The sequence below is a fragment of the Cupressus sempervirens genome, chromosome 10, assembly GCF_028749045.1.
Source record: "Cupressus sempervirens isolate cs-2001-9-10 chromosome 10, ASM2874904v1, whole genome shotgun sequence".
NCBI classification, from domain to species: domain Eukaryota; kingdom Viridiplantae; phylum Streptophyta; class Pinopsida; order Cupressales; family Cupressaceae; genus Cupressus; species Cupressus sempervirens.
Window position 1 is genome coordinate 142288890 of NC_143127.1, and position 10316 is coordinate 142299205.

Sequence of the window (10316 nt, forward strand, 5' to 3'; positions counted from 1 at the left end):
TGAAAAGATCTCTTTTTGCCTTGGTGCAAATTTCCAAATCATTTTCTTCAATGATTGTCTCCATAGATTTTGTTAAGATCCAATATCCCAGACCCATACACAAAAAATGTGTCTTCATCCTTTCTTTTTAGCTATCATAATTTGTTCCATGAAACTTTGAGCTATCTTTTCTAAACATGTTTCCCATGGATCTCCCAAAGTTGTTAGACTTTTTCTTCAAGGACCCAATGCTCTAATACCAATTGTTAAAAGCAATAGTCCACCAAGATAAATGAGGGAGGGGGTGGTGAATTAGTTATCCAAAAATTAAAACATTTATCTTCCTTAAAAAAACTTAACCATCCAACAAAAGTAAATAGAAACCATAATAATATGCACATAGACAATTACACCAGACATGCTGACAAAGGAAACCCTTGATCAAATAGAAAACCCTGATGGAAATGATGCCCAAAAGATGATGTAATAATATAAATATTCCTTGTTAGATGATGGACCCTCTTAGAAGTCTATTACAACATTTAGTACAATGAGTCCTTGTTAGGAGACTTTGACTCCCTGTTAGGAGATTCCAACCCTATTAGGAGTTGTGGTATAATGTATGCAAGAAGAGCCCACTGCCCAAGCATGTAATTTTAACTACAAGAAGAGCTTGCTACTCAAACAAGTAATTTATTATTATCCTTCATTTTCCTCTACTCTTTCCTCTATCCTATCAATTAGACCAATCAAAATCAAACCTTGTAGACTAGACCACGTACCTTAGATCCAAATACCAAACCTTGGCAATAAAGTTTCCTTCACTTTTGCATTTCTCTACACAACTTCTCTTTTTGCACTCTCTGCTACTTATCATCAATCATAAAATCATATCATCTCATGACATGATAAAGGAAAATGTCCTCCTTTTATATGAATTCCAAAAAATAATTCCTTGAGTCAATTATTAGACCTTCTTAATTAACTATTATAGTACCACATTAAGAACATGCTACACTTAGTGATAACATTAATATTATGCCTTGCAACTTGAATAACTTTTTCTACACACAATATTATGATAAGAAGGATTGGACACATCATTCTCAACATGTATTTTTCATGTCCTCAACCTTAATCTTCAAAATATTAATCTCATGAGAGATATAACAAGTTTACCAGAACATGCCTCTATAAACTCTATCTCAGAATTAACATCACCTAAACTTACATAACCTCTTCTAGACTTGTCCTTTCTTCTTCCAATATTAACTACATATGCTAGATACTCAAAATTATCCCCCTTAACTTTGGATAGTTATAATGCTTAACTAGCTATCTATACTAAGTTGATCTCTCCACTATTCTTCTGTCAGATACCACAAAAAACTATTATGTTGACATCAATGACCAACTTAGTCATGAATGCAACATATTATCATAGTAGTATACCTCCATGGGAATATAATTAGCATTCATGATTCCAACCAATATTTCAGCAATCTCCCCAATCTTCCAACAAAGGTTTGAAGTGAAGTAAAGACTTGAGTTGTGATGGTGCATGAAGCAATCATGTAGTTAATTTTTAGACCATTGTAACATCATATGAGTTTGTGATCGAGTAAGGGTTAGAGATGGGAAGTAGAAAAAGCTTGAAATCACACTTTCATAGTGTTCACTTGAAGTTATGATCTTGTGGTTGCAAAAATGCAAGTAATGTTACAGTTAAGGTTAAACTTGATCATATTATTGGAAGGGTTTTGTGTTAACTCAAGGTTACAATTGCAAAGGAGAAAAATTCACATGAGCACATCTTTGCATGTCAAAAGTTATAGTTAATAAATGAAGTTGTGAGCTTGCAAACAAAGAAGTGTTAGGGCTTAAAGAGTTAGTGCAAGATTGCATGGCTATAAAGATAGTTAAAGTTTTGAGTTTTGATGCTACAAGATGAAGTAGAAGTTTAGGGAAAGAGTCAGCACAAAATTACAAAGTTTGAATAAGCATCATGTCTTGTGATTGCAAGGAAGTAACAAAGTAAAACTCTAAAATATTGTAGAATGGCAAGTATAAAAGATGTTAAGTCCTAAACTATGAAGAAGATGCAAAGTCATAAATAGAAGCTCATTGCTAGATCATAGTCGTCAAAAAGATAGAGTCTTAGATAACTATGAAGCAACAAACAAAGGAAATTATAAAATTGTAGCCTAGACTTAGTGACTAAATAAAAGAGGAGAAAATTTTTGAAATGGTAAAAATAACCATCTTTTTCATGGTCGCAGCTAGAGATAAGGAAAAAAGAAAACCTTGGCAAAGTATTGATAAATTGGTAATCGCATCATCAAATATTTTATTTCTAATACATTAAACAATTTTCAATGGACATGCTTGAGATGGACAAAAAGAAGATGAGCTAGAAATAAAAAATATCAAAAAGAAAAAGTTTTTCTAACTTTTTGAAGATTAATGGATTTTGAAGAGTGCTAATTTAAATGCCATTAATGCCATGCTCCTATTGTAGAGATAGATAAATTCCAAAAGACACAAAGATCTTCAATAATTGTTTGAGTTTTCTAAGAAAAATATGAGTTGGATAGTGATTTAAAGTGATCTTCTAGACTATATTGTTTAGATTTGATTGAATTAATTGGAAAAATAGCATAGCAAGACGGTGAATTGATCGCACAATTTTAGATTGAAGAATCTACATCTCAAGGAAAAAGCCCTAGTTAATTTTGAAAAGAATGGATGCATATTCTGCCTGGTTCTACTAATGCACAATCTAAAAATGACGATGACTTTAGAGATCCATATGCATTCTATATAGATGCAAAGGTTCTGGATACAAATGGATATGAATTGTTCTAGTTCTTTTAAAAGATTAGAATGAAGAAAGTACTAGTTTACAACCCTTGGGTTAGAAATTTAGGCAAAGTAATTACGCCAAAAGTATTTGTGGATGTGGATCAAGTAAAAACATTAATAAAATGTTAGGATCTAGTTAGCAAGTTATTCCACCAAAGAGATAGGAGCATTTTCTTGGCTCTAGAGAAGGAGACATTCATAGAGAAATTTGATCTAGGAGGCCTAATATCATTGCCTATTAACATTGATGACCTAATTTAAAATTTGAAAACCCAAAAGAGATTTTATATGGGTAGTGAAATGACAAGACCCATTGCTATGTCTAGAAAAGAAAAGGGAGAGATTCCAAAGAAAAAGGAAGTGAAAAATATCATGCCTCTTGTATTTCAGAGGTATTTCTAGAAAAAAAAATTTCCCTCAACTAAGTCTTAGGTTTAGATGAAACCATAAACATCCTAGGAGGACACTGTGTCATGGGATTGAATATTGAAAACCCCAAAACCAATGTTGGGTATGATTATGTGAGATACATAATTAATAAAATCCATGAGGAGGTCATGGCTACATAACATGACATATGGAGAATTTTAGGTTTCATCGCTAATCTCATATCATGCACTTGATCTTGTTAAAAAATGTTGATTCCTTTGATCAGAGCTTGTTCAAATGCCTAGAAGAATGGAGAGAAAGGTTGCCAATGCAAAGGTGGAAAGTGGTATGGAAAGGATTCTACCCATATTCAAATGTCATTTTTGTTTGTAATTATTTTGTGTATCCATTTTAAAATATGATAGATTAATAAATGGAATAATTCGTAGGAGTGTTAGGAAGGTTGTTAAACTTAAAATATGTTTTGATGCTAGGGAAAAATTGACCCATGATTGGGGAAGTGTTTTCCTCTTTGAGGAGTATACTATTATTAGAGTATATGGATGCCCTTAGCCACCTCACATTCTACCCAAGTATGTCATAGAGAAACTAGGGTTTATAGAAAAAAATTGCCAACTAAATCCACTAAACAAAGAGTGACTAGGTGAAGTTGTCAAGAAAGTAACATTTTTGTGTAGATGCACTAAAGTAGGGGATTTTGACATGGTAAAAAATGTTATTGAGGAGATTGATGCCTATGTAAGAGGATACAAATTGTAAATTGGGCCAAGAAGAATGTATCACCCCTACAATGTAGTAAGGCATACCCTAAAGACCATGAGGGGATACAATTTTCCTCTTGCAAAACCTATGTGAGAAGATGGTGTCATTGCTAATAGGTCAAATAAAGAGTTTTTTAGGTAGAGAATGAACACATATAGAGATGTTCTCAGTTTTGAACAAGAAATGAGGAAACTTGATCCATCTTTCAAAGGATTTTATCATGAGATTGAATATTGGGTTAGATTAGAAAAATATGTGGAAATTTTTGATGAGATATCCACACAAGTGCCTTAGGAAATAAGGAAGAAAATTGATCTTGACTACTCTAATGAAGACATTGTAGTTGAAGTTAGTGATGATGAAGAGGTCAACCTAAAATCTTAAAGTGGATAGTTCAGAAGAATAAAAAGTAGAAAGTGTTGGAGATTCCACAAAAGGCTTAGCAAAAGGCCTTGCAAATCCTACCTAGAGGTAGCCAATTTCTTTGATGATGTTAGAAGGAGATATTTGATAGCTCAAGCCTCTTAGAATGAAAAAGGGGCTAAGAAACTAAAACTGAAATCTTAAATGACTGATGATAGTATCATTAAAGTCAACATATTTATGAGTGATGATAACTTCATAAAACTTGAAGACTTAAAGAACTTTCCATTCAAGTTGAAACATAATGAGTTATCCTTTCAAATGAAACTAGGGGACTCTAATGAGGTAGTTGCTAGATTAGTATAGAAGCTACAAGAGTATGATCCTACTAATGAAATAATTATGGTAGAAGAGGCTAGAGACATGGTAAGAACAAGTGGCACAATTATCTTCCCAAGATGGGATATCAATTCCTTTTCCTTGCTAGACCAAATGAGGAGACAAGACACATCAATATCTTTTGAATATGAGAAATAATTGGGAGAATTTAGAGGGTTAGGATACAATATTGATGCTCAAAAAATGGCTATATGGAGTCTAGCTCTAAAGAATCAAAAGCCCATTGTGGAAATCAAAGTGTCCCCAAGTGGGAATGTGATATTTTGGAATGTGCACTCTATATCTAATAGCTAGATATATGGAATGCAAACATATGTCGCATTGCTTGGAAAAAATAAAATGGATGTTTTTGAAGAACCATTAGAGGGAGCCTATGAATAGTACATCAAAACCAAGAGGAAATATGACAAAGAAATGAATAATACTTATGTCTTAGAGTATAAAGCCCTTATATTAGAGAATGAAAATGTGGCACTCAAAAACCCTCTTAGATTAGCTACAAAGCTTCAAGACTAGGGAATCCAGATAGTAAACTAGACATCTAAGATAAAGGAACATCAAGTCAAGATATGGAAGTTGATGAAGAGGATTTTGAATTAGGAAAGGAGATTGGAATCAGAACAATAAAGAACTTGCTAGTTTAGAAAATAAATGCATTGAAACTGGTGTCCCAAAATGTGCACAATTGGCTTGTATTGCAAGGAACAAAATATAGGTGTTCAAAGGTACTTTCCCTATAATCTCCTCATTTTACCACATGAGGTCCTTATACTCCATTCTTTTATATCCTGGTACCATTGTTGGCATAGAAAAAATATATTCCCAAGGTAATTTTTATAAGTACTAGCAAAACAATAAATATGTTCAAGGATTTGAATGGATTTTTTACTAGAAAGTTGCAACTATTCTAGAATAAAATGAATGAAATTACCATAGGAAAACCCAAATTTGTGCCTAAAATTTTGTATAATAATGGAAGAGTTAAGGACTGGGTGGAATGGTTAGAATTATTTGATAATATTATAAATCATCCCATATTTCTAGCATACCATAATGATGAGGTAGGTGTAGTAGTGGTATATGAATTGATATACATGCTCTAAAAGTTAGATCTAAGATGTCAAAAATAACTATTGAGGTTAAGGCTATAACATATATCAAATGGAACAAATTCCTTGAGGATTTAGATGCAAACATTTCTAACTAGGAGGTTATTGTAGACATAAATGAAATACTATCTGCTAACAATGACTAAGCAGTTCAAGGATGCACTAAGAGGAAGAAGGGACAAAAAGGTAAAGAAAAGCCATAGAAAGTAATAGGTAGCTAAAAGACAACCAAAATTATGTTGAAGGCTCCTATAGTGAATGTCACCTATCGATCTTTAAACTACCTTCCTATTTTGATCGAGTGCAAATAATGTCTTGAATGTAACCTTATAGAAATATCTAGCTTTTTGTCTATCTAGTATATTTTTGACATGTCTTCTCATTCCATCTAAAGCTTGTTGCAATCCTATAAAAGGATTTCCAAGATGTGGAGTAGGGGTTCCAATTTTTATGACTATAATTCCATAGGGTTGGTTCTGTTGGAAGCATGTTCTTCTAGGGGAGTATTGTAGAAACATGACTATATCATTATCATGATGATATATGACATTCATGAATATATTTGTCATTGATGTTAACATAGTAGTTTTTTATGGTATCTAACAAAACAACAATGAAAAGATCAAGTTGGTACAAATAGATAGTTGATTATTTTAACTAAGCAAGGTTAACAAGAGATCATACTATGTATCTAGTATACATAGCTAACCTTGGAAGCATAAGATATTAAGAATGGAAGAAGTTATGCAAGTTTTGGTAATGACTATTTTGAGATAGAGCTTATAGAGGCATGTTTTGGTAAACTGGTTATATCTCTTAGTAGAGCTATTATTCTTAGAAGCCAAAGTTAAATATGTAAAGAAGACATGTTTGAGATGACATGGCCTAGCTCTCTCATCATAATCAAATGTGTACAATAAGTTATTTAAGTTGCAAGGTGGAAAATTCAAGTTATTGCTAATTATAACACATTCCTAATGTGGTCCTATAATAACTAATTGAGAAGGTTTAATAGCCAACTCAGGGAAATATCTTATGGATTTGATATAAAGAAAGGAAATTTTCATTTATCATGGGCGATGAATGAATGAGATGTATGAATTATTGTAAGTAACATAGAGATAGGTATGTAAAGTTGAGCAGAGCAGAGAAAAGGTGAAGGAAACTTTGTTGCCAAGGTTTTATTGTGTGATCCAAAATTGGACACTTGGATCCAATGTTCATGACCTAATCTACAAGGCATGATAGTGATTGGTCTAATTGATAGGATAGAGGAAAGAAGTTAAAGTATAGTACATAAAATTATTTTTCAAGAAATAGTTGAGAGATTGATTGGACAGTGAGCTTAGTGATCTTGCCCCAAAATCTATTTAGAAAGTGGGTCCTTCTATCTTCTACAACTCCTAATTGGGTTGGAACAACTCCTAAGAGTGTTGGAATCTTCTAACAAGGATTCAAGGTCTCCTAACACGAACTCATGTGTACTAAATGTGTGAATAGACTCCTAATAGGTTCCATCCTCTAACAAGGAATATTTATATTAGTACATCATCTTGCGGGCATCATTCCCACCAGTATTTTCTCTTTGATCAAAGGTTTCCCTAGTTAACATATTTGATATAATTGTGTATGTTGTTTGCTTTGGTTGAATGGTTAAGTTTATTTAAGATGGATAAATTTTTTAATCATTGGATAACTGATTCACCCCCTCCTGCCCGCCCCCCACCCTTGAAAGTTATCATGGTGGACTATTATTTCTAAAAAATGGTATAAAAGGATTAGGTCCTTGAAGAAAAAGTTTAACAACTTTGGGAGATCCATGGTGAACATATTTAGAAAGGATAGTCTAAAGTTAGATGGAACAAATTATGATAGTTGAATGGAAATGATGAAGACACATTTTTTGTGTATGGGTCTAGGATATTGGGTCTTGACAAAATCAAAAAGATAATCATTGCTAAGAAAGATTTTGAGACTTGTACTAAGGAAGAAAGGGAGCTAGTCATGTGTGACATGAGAGCTAGAGAAGTCCTATTGTCTGCACTTCCTAAAATTGAGTAAAACTAGGTAAAGTCACTTGTTACTTCTCACATGATTTGGAAAGCTTTGGAAAATAGTTTTGAATGTGATGAACATCCTAAGAAATTGAGGTTACAAATTTGTATTTTGTATTTCAAGATGTTAAGATAATGGAAGATGAATCTATAAGAACATTTGTAGGTAGAATATTAGAAATTGCTATAGGTATTAGATCGCAAGGAGGAACCAAGTAAGATGATGATGCAATATGGAATATATTTAAGAGATTAATACCACAATTAAAGAAAATAGCTAAAATGATAAAATTGTTGATCTCTTGTACCAAATATTTCACAAAGGAGATATTACTTGGAAGACTTGAGGCAATTGAGAATGAGCTTAGATAGTCTAGAGAATTGACCAGAGTAGAAACAACTTTTAGTGCCTTGAATATTTGACCTACTTTATCAAGGAGCACAAGTGCTAGAGGAGACTTTTCTAGTAGCATTAGAACTAATGAGGATAGAAATATTGAAGAAGGAGTAGCCCTTCCGGTAAGAAGACAAAAAGATGGTAAGAAAATATTTAAATATTGGACTTGTAATGAATTTGGTCATTATGCATCTAAGTGTCCTAAACAAGAGAAAAAGTATAGATTTAATTTAAAACCTAGAAGAGATAGAGAATGTTTGTATGCAAATGAAGAAGATTATTCTACTAAACAAGCACTAAGTGCTAATGATGATGAAATTGGATTTGTAGCTATTAAAGAAGAAAGTATAGAGAAAATGGATTTAATATCATTGGTTGAAAAGAAATTTGATTGGATAATTGATAGTGGTTGTTCACATAGTATGATCGGTGATATGAACAAATTTTTTGACTTCAAAAGTCATGATGGAGGCATTGTTAAAGTTGGAAAGAATGCTGCATGCCAAGTTAAAGGTATTCGATCTATAATTCTTGGTGGTAAGACTAACACAAAGGATTTAATTTTGTTGATGGTTTGAAACATAATCTTTTGACAACTAGTCAATAAAGGTTATCAATTATAGTTAACATAGAAGACATGCATGATCAGAGACAAAGATGGAAATGTAATTGAAACAAGAACTAGATCTTGAGGTAATGTATTTCAGTTGAATCCTACTAAAATGATATGTTTGGTTGCAAAGGTAGATGACAATTGGTTATGGCATAAGAGATTTTGTCATATAAATTTTGACATCATTGTGAAGAATAGTAGTATGTTTGCAGTTAGAGATTTTCCTAAGATTGTAAAGCCTAATGACATAATCTATGAGGAGTGTGTATTAGCAAAACATAACAAAACTTCTTTTCCAAGAAAGAAGTTTATTGGTACAAAAAACTTGGAGATTGTACATATAGATCTTTGTGGTCCTACAAAGACTAAAGGTTTCTATGCTAAAAGGTATTTCATGATTTTGGTTAATGACTTATATAGAATGATGTGGGTTGTATTTATTAAAGAAAAATTTGAGGCATTTGATAAGTTCAAAATATTCAAGAATACAGTTGAGAATGAATCAGGCATGAAGATTAAATGTTTAAGATCAAATAGAGGAGGATAATTTACTTCAAATGAGTTTATCATCTTTTGTGAAGGTAATGGAATCAAAAGAAAATTATTAGCTCCAAGAAAGCATAAACAAAATGGTATAGTAGAGAGAAGAAAGAGGTTAGTAATAGAAGCAGCAATAGCTATGTTAGTTGAGAATGATGTATCCAATATGTTTTAGATAGAAATTGTAAATACAACATTCTACATTGTGAACATAGTGTAAGTTAAGAAAGACACAAACAAGACCCCTTATGAGATGTAGTTTGGTCACTCACTTATAGTTAATTATTTCATAATTTTTTCCAGTAAGTGTTATATGAAAAGAGATGATGATATTGGTAAGTTTGATGCTAGAAGTGATGAAGTTATGTTTCTTCATTATTCATTGAAAAGAAAGGCTTATATATGTTATAATTTGAGAACTAAGACCATTATGGAAAGTGCAAATGTGAGAGTCGATGATCAATTTAGGAGACAAGAAAGAATAGTTTATTAAAATTTAGATGATGAGAATGTTCTTATGAAAGCAAGGAATGATAGAGCATTCTTTGAGACTAACAATGATTTCTAGAATGAAGGAAAGCCAAGGCATGAAGAAAGCTTGGAACCTTCAATAGAGCTATGAGTTGAGATAGAAACTCCTACTTTAGGTAAAAATATTACAAAGAATCATCCACCCAAGTAGATCATCAGAAGAAAAGATTAATGTGTGATGACAAGAAGAAAAATCAATGAAGAACTATGTTTTATATGCCAAGTTGAACCTAAGAGTGTAAATGAAGCATGTAAAGATGACTATTGGAAACAAGCTATGAAAGAGGACATTGGAATTTTTTATAGAAAAATAGACA